Below are 13172 nucleotides of genomic sequence, written 5' to 3'. Positions count from 1 at the left end.
TCTGCAGACGTAGAGACTACACTGTAGTTTGATATGATCTATGGCTACACTTTCTGAGTCCACAGACCTATTAATCACTCAGTAATATTTGTTGAACCTGCATCTAGCGAACAGTAGTCAAATACAACATTTCAATGCACTGGAGTTTGTAAATTTTCCCTGGAGCTTAAATGAGGTACCTTGTTTTCTGCTTTGTTTCTGTTTTCTTTCCTCCTCCAATTCAGACCATCACCTTCCTTTTCTCTTTTTTACTAATGTAACTTGCCTCAAAATTAGGCATAATATGAACAACAAAATCATGTCTCTGTCATGGGGATTTTGTAATTCATGGAGGAAGATCAAGACATCCTGTCAAAGTGATGTTAGACCATTTTCATAGGTATGAAGGTAGGAGCCTAGAAAGACCAGGAGGTCCTATAGCACGAGTGGAAGAAAACAATTGTTTCAACTGAGACATGAGTCTATTTCACTACACACCAACTGAGATGATTCAGAGGCAAGAGTAGCTTTATCCAGTGACTGCCACAGCAACCTTGAAAACCTATCTGTTTTGCCCATAACCAAATTAATCACGTGCAGAACGGCTGAATCTGATAGGAATTTCTTATCTAGCACTTGTGGCTGCATATCAGCCTCTGAGCCCAAAAGACAGAAAGGACACGGGGAGCAGGGAGGCATAGGCACTATTGTTTACACTCTTCAATATAGAAATCTTCTCAGAAGAAAGTGAGGAAACCGGGCCTGTCAGAATGTAAGTATTAGAGGAAAACGATTGATCTACTTGTAAAGAACACACTCATTCAATAAACTAGCCAAGACCACAGCAGTAATGCATGATGCTTTAGGAAAGCTTGTCCTTTACCTCAGAAGGATGCCCATGCAACACCACGGACCACCAAACAAGAAGCCCCTTGAGCTAGGGGGAAAACATAAAAGCAGAGAGGTTGATCCGCTGTAACTTAAAGTAGTCATTTCTGTTCTTGATTCAGCTTTGTCCTTTTAAGTCTCCTCAAAATTTCCAGCTTCCCAATCTTTAAAAGAACTAAATAAAACCTGATGGGAGGCAATTAGCAAAACACCAGCAGAATGGTAAATAGAGACTCTTTTTCCCCCAAAGCAATCTAACCCATTGAACAAGAATAAAACCGTATTTTGTGAGTGAAAGGAGGTAGAGTGGTTTTCATTATTATGTATCTAAAATATAACCTCTCTCATATATAATCCATTCAAATATAATCTAATCTTACTAAGCAAGAATTAAATCTTTTTTGGAGGATGAGTGAAAGGTGTATCATTATCTTCTCTTTTAAATATGATCCTATAGGGGTGCCTCAGTGGCTCAGTTGGCTGGGCATCTGCCTTCTGCTCTGGTCCTGATCCCAGGATCCTGGGAGAGGGAGGAACCTGATTCTCCCTCTCCCTTTGCCTGCCACCCACCCTGCTTATGCTCACTCAGTTTCTCTCTTGGTCAAATAAATAGATAAAATCTTAAAATAAAGATCATATATTCCCAGTCAAATGTCTTAAGATATTTAAGATATATATTTATTCTTATTGAGTAAAATTTAGGATTTTTAGGAAATAATATTTGTTATTACATATCCTAATGTTATCACCTTATGTGACATTCTACTAGTATATCTAAAGTCACCAACAACCTAAAATACATTTTGTTTTCTATTTGGTCCATATTTATTACTTTCTTAATTTTAAATTCATGAAAAATGTTTCATATTAGATCTAAAGTTGTAAGAAATACATGGGGGCTCTCTGCTAAATGTATGAAAATTAAACTCAGGATCTGATAGGATTTGAAATGAAGTTATTGAAGAAATGAGGAACGCTCTCAGTCCCTGGTCTTGTTAAAAATAGGACAGAGTCTCATCCGTCTGGGCAAGTTGGGTGTGGTCCGACTGGAGGCAAGAGAATGGACTAGAATAGATGACCGCACACTGTCCCTGACATCCTGGGGACTTTACGATTCTAGAAATGCTTAGACTTGGTCCGGTAAGAGTAAATGAGTGAAAAACTCTTCTGGGTTTATATTGAACAACGAGGGCCTGAGAAGTAAACATATTCTTCATTCCTGTAACTGAAAAACACCTAGAATATATGGGCAGCCTTTTTTTACCCAATCAATATATTAGACATGGTGGTGCTAGAAAGGATCCCTGAAATTAGCCAGCCTTAGGCAGACCTTCATAGAAGTGTGTGACTCTTAATTTTAAGAAACTGAATCCCCTAGGAATTTGGGGAAGTGTACTATTTAAAGGAATCCTATATTGAATCCTTTCATTAAGAAAATATTCACCCTTGGTTTTGCTTTTTTTGTTTGTCCACAATTCTGGTTTTCCTAAAGTGAGATGTACTTGTAGAGTATTATCTTAATTTTCACCACGACATTAAGAATTGTTTAAATGACTGTTTATTGACCGTATTGTTGTATAGCTATTAAAATTAAAGCTATAAAAAATAGACAACATAGGAAAGTAAAAATGAAATATTACATGAGAAAGGTAGAATTTGAAATTGTGCACTTGCTGGTTACCAAAACATAAAAATCTTAATTATATCAGAATGAAGATCAGAAGCAGCTTTTATAAGATAAGAGTACAGAAAATTTACATAAATGTGCCAACCGATTTCAAAATCAATTTAAATTTAATTAACTGAACCATTCATGTTTTCTGCTGGCTCTTTGCTTGAAGTGAAATAATGAGGCATAATTCACTGAGTAAGAACTCAGTTCAAATCCTGATTCTGTCTCTCTGAAGACTTGGGCAAGATGTAACCTCACACAGCCTTCTCATTCTCACCAAAAGATAGTAACCTACAAAGCAGGGTGATTGAGAGGATTAAGTGAGATAACATTTAGTAAGTGGCATTATGCAAGAACTTTCAAATGTACAAGATTCATGGAAATCAAATGTAAGCAGGACCTCTAGCAAGCCAACTAGAAAAGTGGATGTCTAGCAGGCTGGATCCTGGCGGGAAAGGGGTGCCCTGACCCAACTATACTTTGCCCACGTCCCAGCAACACTAATTACCCACTAGGCAATCTAGTCTCCCTGCACAGTGCTGAGAAAGGAGTGTTAGCTCTACCCTTTGAGCACATAAGAGACCCATCTTTCAAAGAGTTGGAATAGCCTGATGATTCCACAGCAGTAAACACGAGGCCCTATAATCGCATTATCCAGGAATCTAACTTCCTTCTAGACATCAGGGAGCAGGTACTAGTCTTCTGACTGTTAGATTAGATTTCCTCCTCCCTCCCGGCCAGACATCTCCCGAAGACAAGGAAATCCATCTAAAGCATCTTGACAGGGCAGGATCACTCACATTTCATTATCGCGGCTCTGTCAGTCACAATATGTACCAAACCCAGAAAGTCCTGACAAAGATCGCACAGCTTACAATCAATGCATTCTGCAATGCACATACAGGAAATGGAAATGACTGGGTTTCATGTGAGCTGGAAGTTAGTCCACCAGACAGATTTACAACCTTGCTGATGTTCCAATACCAATTCAAGTGGGGAGGTTGCAAACATAAGAGGGTTCATGCAATTCTAGAGGCATGATTTGATGGAAAGCAATGTGCCCTCAAAGTGTAGGTGAACAAGTTAGTGTCAATCTGAAAACTACCACACTGGGGTGAATTTTAGGCCCCTAATGTTGTTCAATATTCCTTACTAATGATGAAAGGGAATTGGGAAAATTCTCAATTCTGGCATGACGTCAAATAGGACAAGATTATTTACACTTAAAAATACACAAGAAGAAAATTGAAAGTGTTCTTTATAAATCAGAGATATGTGTAAACAAAGAATTTTTCTAGAAAAATTGGCGACATTAACCCATGCCCTGAAATTAAAATATTCTCTACTAATGTAATAAGAGAAATTATTATCTAGACATAAACATCAATAAATGGGCTCAAGATTACAGTGGAACACATGTTAAAGATACTGATAAATCAATAGTGGATTTGTCTTGTTCCTTTTTATAATAATAGGACACGATACTATCTTAAAAGAAGGGTGGATTATAAGATCTTGGTAGAGAGCATACTTTATTAAGCATGAAACACTGCTTTATTAGACCATCCAATTGAATCATGATGTAGTAAATTATGGGAGATCTAGAAAATACATCAAAATATTAGAAAATACTTAAAAAGAAGATGAAAGGCCCAAGATTATTAGTCAATAGAAAAGATGCCTGAGTTATCACAGAGCACCAGCTAAACATTATCCATCTTCCACAGGGCAGGATATGATTTCTTATTGTCAAAAATTGGAATTTAAACACCTAGAAGGAAGTGATTTCTTGATAATAAAAATGGCTGAATTCTTGAGTTATTGAAGGAAGTTATGTGACCCTACAAAGTCATAGGTCAGTGACAGATAAGAAGCTCTGCCTAATGTGAGCTAGTTTGATGCTTATGAGACCAGCTGTCAGATCAGAGCATGTCTAGAGGTCTTAGCCAAGTCTTATATGTCGTTAACATTTTGACTTGTCTCCTACTTTCAATCTGTTGCCCTCTTTGCTGTACATGCACTCCTCAGGTGATCTCATCCTCTCCCTTGGTTTTGACAACTAACGTATAGAGTGCTGGTCTCTGGCCTCTCCTCTTAACTTCATATCCATGGATATAAGTACTTGCCAGACACATTCACTCACATATTCACTGGCATCTCTCCCAACAAATACTTTTATACAAATATTTATAATAGCACTATTCAAGATAGCCAAAAGATGGAAACAACCCAAGTATCCATCAATAGATGAATGGATAAACAAATTGTGGAATAAATATGCAATGGAATATTACTGGGCCATGAAAAAGAATGAAGTACTGATACATGCATTCTACAGTGTGTTCAAAAACATACTTAGTGAAGGAAGCCAAACCAAAAAAAGGCCACATGTTGTATGATTCCATTTATATGAAATGTACAGAAGTGGCAAATCCACAGAAAGAGAAAGCAGATTGCTAGTTGCCAGAGGCTGGGAAGAGAACGGAGAGTAGAAGTGATAGCTTACTGGGCAATTTTCTGAATTGACTTCATGTAGCTTATATATAGTTTTTATAATATAAGCCAGTATAGAAAGTAAAACAGTAAGTAATAAGAATGTGCTCATTTAAATTTTCAATATACACCATAATATATAATGTATGTGGTATGAGGTAGTTACACTCCAAGATGGCCTCCAACAATCTCCATTCTTGGTACTCACATTCTTTTATAGTCAGTCCCTTGCCACGCTGTAACTACTAAAATATGGCAGGATTGATAGTATGTCACTTCTGAGGTTAAGTTATGAAAGACACTGTAGCTTCTGTCTTGGTTGTCTCTGACTCAGGCATTCTCTTTCTCTCTCTTCCTCTCCTATAGAGAGGCTCACATGGAGAGAAACGGAGGATGCAGCCAATAGCCACATGAGTGAGATTAGAATTGGATCCTCCAGCCCCAGTCAAACCTTTAGGTGACTACAGTTTCACTTGATAGCTAAGTCTTATGAGAGACCCTGAGCCAGAATCAACCAGCTAAGCCATTCCCAAATTCCCCACCCTCGGAAACCATGTGAGATAATGAATGTTTATTATTTAAGTTGCAAATTTTGCACTAATTTGTTGCGCAGCAATAAATAACTAATACAATTATTAAAACTCAACAGAAACCATGGTTATTTGGGACTTAGACCAACAAACGATTTTTTCTGGGAGGTGTGTTTTACCACTAACATTGTTTAGTGATAAAAGGGTGCATAGTGAGAATATAAAACATACTGACTTTAGTTAGCTTTCTTATTGCTTTGAAATTCTCCACAGATAATGCACCCCGTTATTGCCTGTATCCAGAATGAAATGCTCCCACTGCTCTCATATATCCTGGCTTAGTTCAGCCATCGTCTATTCCTTCCCTGGAATAGCTGGAGTTTCTGATTCTAGTCTCGCTCATCAACACTGAATGTATCTACCACAGCGATAGCAATGTAATCTTTCTAATCATAAATCTGACCTTGTAACTCAGATTACAATTCAGATTGTACAAAACCCCTTAACAACTCCCTTGTGCATACAGAATAAAGCTCAAGTGATTTACAGAACTCTTCATTTCTGCCTTTGCAGAAAAATCTCACTTATTGCATAATAGTATTCTAATAAGATTGTCACGATCTGGCCCCCCACTGAAGCCTTTCCTGCCTCAATCCCTACTCACCTCTGCACGTACTTGTCATTGTAAGTTGTAATCAAAGATCTGTAGTTCAATAACTATACACGTACTCTTTTGCACAGACTGATCTTATGCCTGGAATTCTCCAGTTCTCCTCTACCCCTACTCCATTCTAATTGTCTATTTACTCAGTAAATTCATTTTCTCCACCCATAAACTATAGCTAAAAATGTCTTTTCTTAGACAGGTTTCGTTGGACTACTTCAGACAAATAAAGTGCCTCCCGCTTATCCAGCTCACCATATTCTATAGCGATCGTGCATTCATATGTCTGTTTTCTCTACTAGACTGAGAACTGCTCAAGGTCAGGAATGATATTTAATTTGTCGTTAGTGCCCTATTGGTTAACAGTGTCAGCCCATCCCGTATACCGGTGCTAAACAATGGAATGAATAAATATTGAAAATTACAGCAACAACAGCAACAAAAACTATCCACTCTCACAACATCCTAGCTCACATACTATTGTAAATTTTACACAAGCATTTCCATATTTTTACATAAATTATCAATTTATATTCATAGTATTAACATGGTTTAACAGTCTGAATTGTTTTTGTTTCACACCGTTTTTACTGCTATCTGTTCAAGCTCACTAATCTTTTCTCCTGCAGTGTCTAAGTTGCTATTAATCTTTTCAAGTACACCTTTCATCTCAGGCATTGTTTTTTTATGAATAAGTAGAGATCATAACTGCAAGTTAAATATACCTTCTAGTATGGTTGTCTGCTAGAATATTCCCCTTCAGTCTATAATACATAAATCATCTTTCCTTTCTTTCATCGGTCCTACCTTCTTTCTTTCCATCCTTCTTCCTTCTTCATCAACCCATTAAAAAGAAATTTATCAATATAAGTTTCTTTCACATTTGCGGCAACTTAGCTCAGCATGCTGGTGTTTCTGGTGTTGATGTTGAGGGCAAGAATGGTAGAAGAGGTGGTGAGGGTGATGGCAGGCTTGGAGAAGGAAAAGGGAGAGGAGAGAAAGGAGGGGAGTAAGAGGGAGAAAAAGATGAGGGAAAAGAAGTGATGAAAGGGAGAAAGAAGAGAAAGAGGAAAGACATCTGAAAGGAAATTCAATCTAAGTGGGACGGTAGTACTGAACAATATGAAGCAATAGGACCTTCAGTATGATAAGTCCTGGGGTTTTGCCCTAGATTTTACCTTACCATAGAGAACTACATTAGTGCGGCCAATCATTGAATATCTCTGAGCTTTGGTCTTTTTCCATACATAAAATCACTAATAATAATTAATACTTTCATAGTGTTTTAACTGTGCCAGGCACTATTCTAAGCACCATTTGTATATGAATTCATTTAATCTCTCAACAACCTCGTTTTACCATTTCCCAGCTGGGGAATCGAAGAGCCAGCTTTAAACCTAGGCAGTCTGGCTCGAGAGTCTGTGCCCTTAGTAAAAATATCTACCTGGAAGGATTTCAGGGAAGATCAAAGGAGGTAACTCATGTGAGAGGGTTCACAAACTAAAAAGTAATGACGATGTTAAAATAATTTCAAGATAATGATGATGGCAAATGGTGGTGATAAAGTCCAGGTAAGACTACAGGAAATCCTGAGAACAAAAACAAAGTGTTGTTGAGAATTAACTATAATTTTAAATCTGGGAAATGTACAAGCATTAAGGAAGCCGAAGTTGATGTTTCCTTTATGTGTTCTTTCCTTCTTCCCTAGCTTTCTAATTCCATAGCAGCATCTGGTGAAGAAAATCACCAATGCCTTCTACCTTGACTTGGCTAATAATCTACATGCCAGAGAACCCATACCCTAGAAGATAAAAACTGACAGAATTTCTAGTCTTGGGTTTTTATTTATTATTTATTTATTTATTTAGATTTTTAAATTTATTTATGTGACAGACAGAGGCCACAAGTAGGCAGAGAGGCAGGCAGAGACAGAGAGAAGCAGGCTCCTTGCTGAGCAGAGAGTCCGCCGACGTGGGGCTTGATCCCAGGACCCTGGGATCATGACCTGAGCTGAAGGCAGAGGCTTTAACCCACTGAGCCACCCAGGCGCCCCTTGGGTTTTTATTTTTATTGAATATTTCTATGTGATCTTGGAGCATGTTATAACTTTTCATTTCAGAACTGCATTGAAGAGTATGTTTGTGTGTGTGTACACATATACATACATACAAACATCATGTCTGCATGCCTGATGATTAAATCTCAGCTTTTAAGACATTTTTTGTTCTATCCCATTTTTAAATACTTTAAAAAAATCTCTAACATCTGAGAATGGAAATGACTAAATGGTTGCCTTTAATCTGGGTGAGGGGTTAAATTTTTTTTTTTTTTTTTAAAGAAAGAGATGGGGAAAGGCAAAAATTCCCCTCTCTCTATCTCTTTGGAATCTTTCTTTCTTTCTAGATTGATTGACTGATTGATCAATCAGGGAGAGAGAGAGCACAAGCAGGGGGACCTGCAGGCAGAGGGAGAAGCAGGCTCCCCACGGAGCAGGGAGCCCAATGTGTGGTTTGGTCCCAGGAGGCTGAGATCATGACCTGAACTGAAAGGCAGACACTTAACTGACTGAGCCACTCAGGGGCCCCTCTTTGGAGAATTTCTGTAGAAGTTCTGTCATTGCAGAGCACGCTGGAAACATCCTCATTAAAAGAGCCTTAAAATATTGGGAGCACAAGCACCTTTTCTTGACCTCTTCTATGAAGTCACAAAATCACAGCCTACCTCTCACAAGTACCTAAACATATTGCTGCATGGGGAAGGCTATTTTAAAAAGTGAAATTACAGTTGAAAGAAATAACCCTCAGTAGACCCATGTTTAATAACATGATTTTGTTAGTCCTACTAAAACATTTTTTTTTAAAAGTCATGTCTTTAAATGATTTTTATCAAAAGCATTTTAAAAACCTGGAAAGCAAGGGCACAACATTTTAAATCTATCTCTAGGAAACAGTGACCTCCACAAAATCCAAATTTTGAACAAAAGGTGGCTTGAGGACTGCTGGCCTATAGAAAAGAAATCAGACCATAAGGTGAGAGAAATGTTTTCTTCCTATTCCACTGGCTTACTCCCTTGACTCCCCCAAAATTTAAATTATTTGGGATTTTGATGTCATCAAAGGTTATAATAATACCTATCAGCCACCTGTTTACAGATTCCTAAGATGAACTAATGACTGCATATAATAGAACCATGGTTCCTTGAGGGCAGGGCCATATCTTTATTTGCTTTTAGAGCCCATCAACAAATAGTCTCTTGTGTACTGATGGTGCTTACTGTATGCTCACTGGGTGAAATAATTAGTTACTAAGTTATTTCATTTGTCCCTTGGTGGAGATGATCATCTGGGTAGGTCAGTTAAAATGATCAAGTAAATCTTCTTTATGGACCACCCTTTCCAAACAGAGTTGTTTGGGGGGAATGTATGCCCTTGATAGTAAATTGAGTCCTTAGTTCCACCACATTGTTAGATAGCAGCACCCAACTGCATGCATTACTTGCTAAATTTAGGACTTACCGGTCCATCATTATCTATGGTAATAAATATTCACTGTAATGGAAGTCCCTTTACGAAACTTATGGAACCCTGTTATGGAACAGGCGTGGAAGGAAGTTTGAAAAACCACAAGCCAAGAGGTAATAGAGGAAGAGGATGAATCTGGAAAAATGGGAAGAATCTGGTCAAGAAGGGAGTTGTGAGTTGTGATAAAAAGCATGAACTAGGGACACCTGGGTGGCTCAGTTGGTTGAGTGGCTGCCTTCGGCTCGGGTCATGATCCCGGCGTCCTGGGATCGAGTCCCACATCGGGCTCCTTGTTTGGCGGGGAGCCTGCTTCTCCCTCTGCCTGCCACTCTGTCTGCCTGTGCTTGCTCTCACTTCTCTCTCTATGACAAATAAACAAATAAAATCTTTAAAAAAAAAAAAAGAAGGAAAAAAAGAAAAAAAAAGCATGAACTAAACAGTGCTTCCCAAACTCCGGTGAGAGATAGGGGAGACATTCTGAGAATTTTAAAATTTGTGTTTTATTTTGAAGAAAAAACATTTTTAAAGAATATTCCACTTACAATGATAATACAATTTTCATTTCTTAAGGCAGGGGTCTACAAAATAGGGGCTACAGATAAATATCTAAGAAACATCAAGCTAGAAGATTAATACAGAACCTTCTTGAAAACTGTAAAACAGTCTCCTGTTCATGAAAAAACTTTATTGTGGAGTAAAACCACTGGTTCCCTTTTATCTACATTCTTATTTGTTTAAGCCTCTGAGACTTCTAACATTTATGTCAGTCACACCTTCATCTTGCAAAACTTGGCCTTTTTATTTTAAGTGTTTGGTAAATGTATTACAGACATCAGCTAGTTACCTGGAGTGGAAGCAAGAGTACCCATAACCAGTAATTCTCCACCTTTTGTGTGCAGTCTTTCTAATAAATCTAAATCCCATTTCCAATTCGCCAATGTTCTAGTACAGGGGGTTTTGCAGCAAAATATCTAAACCAATCCTTCAATTATTTCAGTACTCTTTGGCAGACGGCATTAGAACAAAGGCATTAATCAATGTTAATTTGTTTGGTCCACTTCTGATTACCTATAGTTCAAAAAAAAAGTTTACCTTTGGTTTTAAGTGAAACCAGATTGAAGATCTCAGATGGCAAAATTTGTGCTTCAACGTCTTTAACTTGTTGCCGCTTCTGCATGGACACAGCTCTCCACCTTTCCCTCACACAACCTTCTCATAGCTGACCATTCTCTTCCAGACGGTCACCTCAAAGAGGTTTTCCCTGACAACTCTACTTAAAATTTCTTACCCAACTCTCACAAAGTTGGTCTCCTCCCATTATACTGTCGATTTCTTCATAGAGTTTACCACAGTTTACTGTTGTTTCATATCTGCCTCTTTCTCTAGATGGTAAGCTCCATGATGGCAAACACCAAGTCAACTACCTCCCCAATGGTGTCTGTGTGTGTCCTGCTTGAAGAGGATGCTTCTTCAATGTCGGCAGAGATTGACATCTCTTGGGGGAACATCACTTAGTGGCTCATGCTCTCCTAGGGGTCATCTTGGCACAAAGTTCATTAAGAATCTTTCATGACCTCCTTCTCTCAAACATGCTAAGTATGAAGAAAACATTTCAAAGAATTTGCTACTAAATTTGCTATTAAAAAAATTTTTTTAAAGAGCAAGCCGATTGAGTTTGTTAGAGAAATAGCTGATCTGGCCTTGGGCGTGAACTCTACAAAAACCTGGGACAATTTTATCAAACTAGAAAGCAAAAAATCCATCAGACTAGGATGGACATAGGAGCCAAGTCTAAGAGTCTCCTATTGGCCAAAGATGGGACAATTTGAGCACCAAAAGAATAAGGACTGTCATGGTTTGAAACAAATAAAATATATAAAAACCTGTAAGTTCAGAATATTATTTAAAATTGGTTAGCTTTGGAATGTCCTACGGCATCAGCTCATTATTCTGAAAATTAGTAAATAGGGAGAAATTTATCCTGCTTTCCCTCTGCTAATTGTATTTCAAGTTAACCAAAGAATTTGAAGAAAAATTTTCTCCATAGACAATTTCCAACTAATAAGTGCAGAAGAAATGATAAAATTTTAAAACCATAATTTTGTCACACTAAATGAAATAATGGGTTGAGGTAGCACTCATGAATGACTATTAAAACCATGGAAGTTTTTAGTGGATAATCAGCCCGATAATACCAGAACTTCTGATCAATCTATCAATTTATCACTAAAAATGAGACAATCAGTCACCAGTCACGATGTGTCTCCTGATGTGATATGATGCACATCCCATCACCTGTGCATGTTCAGTACCATCTAGGAAGCATTCCTTGCCAAAAAAAAAAAAAAGAAGAAGAAGAAGTGAACCTAAATGTAATGAAACCTCTAGAACTAAATATCACTTTAAGTGACATCAGGAGGTTGAAATCAGCCATGTGGGACATTTTATAAAACAAATACCCTGATTTCTTTAACAAATAAATATCAAATTAAAAAGTGAGTAGGAGCAAACTTCTATACATTGATATATCTGACACATCAACCAAATTTAAGATGTGAACATTGTTTCAGTCTGATTTAAATGAACTACAAAAGCCATTTTTAGATAACCAGGGAAAAATGAACAAGAACAGGTGAGTTGATCTTAATAAATTATTATGAATTTCGTTAGATGTGATCATGATATTGTGTTAAAAAAAGTTCGTGTTTGTTTGAAGTAGGTATTAAAATAGCTGCAGATGAAATGACATGATGTTTGGGATTTGCTTTAAAATACTACAGAAAAATGAAAGCATGTTTGTGTGGGTGTTGGTGTGTGCGGGTGAATGGGTGTAACAAGATTGACAAAAGTCGGGGCGCCTGGGTGGCTCAGTGGGTTAAGCCACTACCTTCGGCTCAGGTCATGATCTCAGAGTCCTGGGATCGAGCCCCGCATCAGGCTCTCTGCTCAGCAGGGAGCCTGCTTCCTCCTCTCTCTCTGCCTGCCTCTCTGCCTGCTTGTGATCTATCTGTCAAAAAAAAAAAAAAAAAAAAAAAAAAAAAAAACTTAAAAAAAAAAAAGATTAACAAAAGTTGTAAGTGTTGAAGCTGGTTCATTGTTCTCTCTGCTTTTGTATTTGTTTGAAAATAATCGGGATTAAAATTAGAAGTTGAGTTTTGTTTTTGAAATGTTTTAGTATAAAATATGACAAATGTACAAAAAAGTTTATGAACCATTTAAAGAAAAGCATTGAAATAGATTCCTATGTATCCACCACTCAGTGCAAAACATGAAATATTACCGCCTCTATTAGTCCCCTGTGGACCCTCCCTGAATATCTCACTCTTCTCCCTCAGAAATACCCACAATTCTGAATTTTCTGATATCTACTTATTTTTCTTTATATAATTTTTGTTTTACTATTCATGCACCATTCTTACACAATA

General features: G+C 37.6%; 1 long non-coding RNA gene across 1 annotated transcript; it reads right to left on the bottom strand.

The window, feature by feature from the left end:
* Positions 1-2689: 2689 nt before the first annotated feature.
* Positions 2690-8865, bottom strand: LOC125095461 (uncharacterized). The gene is made up of 4 exons (XR_007125900.1): positions 8789-8865; positions 7671-7815; positions 7034-7197; positions 2690-2830 (listed from the first exon to the last, which is right to left on the bottom strand). It is a non-coding gene; the product is annotated as an uncharacterized LOC125095461 (long non-coding RNA).
* Between the last annotated feature and the right edge of the window lie 4307 nt (positions 8866-13172).

Source organism: Lutra lutra, chromosome 3 (assembly GCF_902655055.1).
Source record: "Lutra lutra chromosome 3, mLutLut1.2, whole genome shotgun sequence".
In the NCBI taxonomy this organism is placed as follows: domain Eukaryota; kingdom Metazoa; phylum Chordata; class Mammalia; order Carnivora; family Mustelidae; genus Lutra; species Lutra lutra.
The sequence above is the reverse complement of the archived record's forward strand: the minus strand, read 5'-3'. Positions and strand labels throughout refer to the sequence as shown.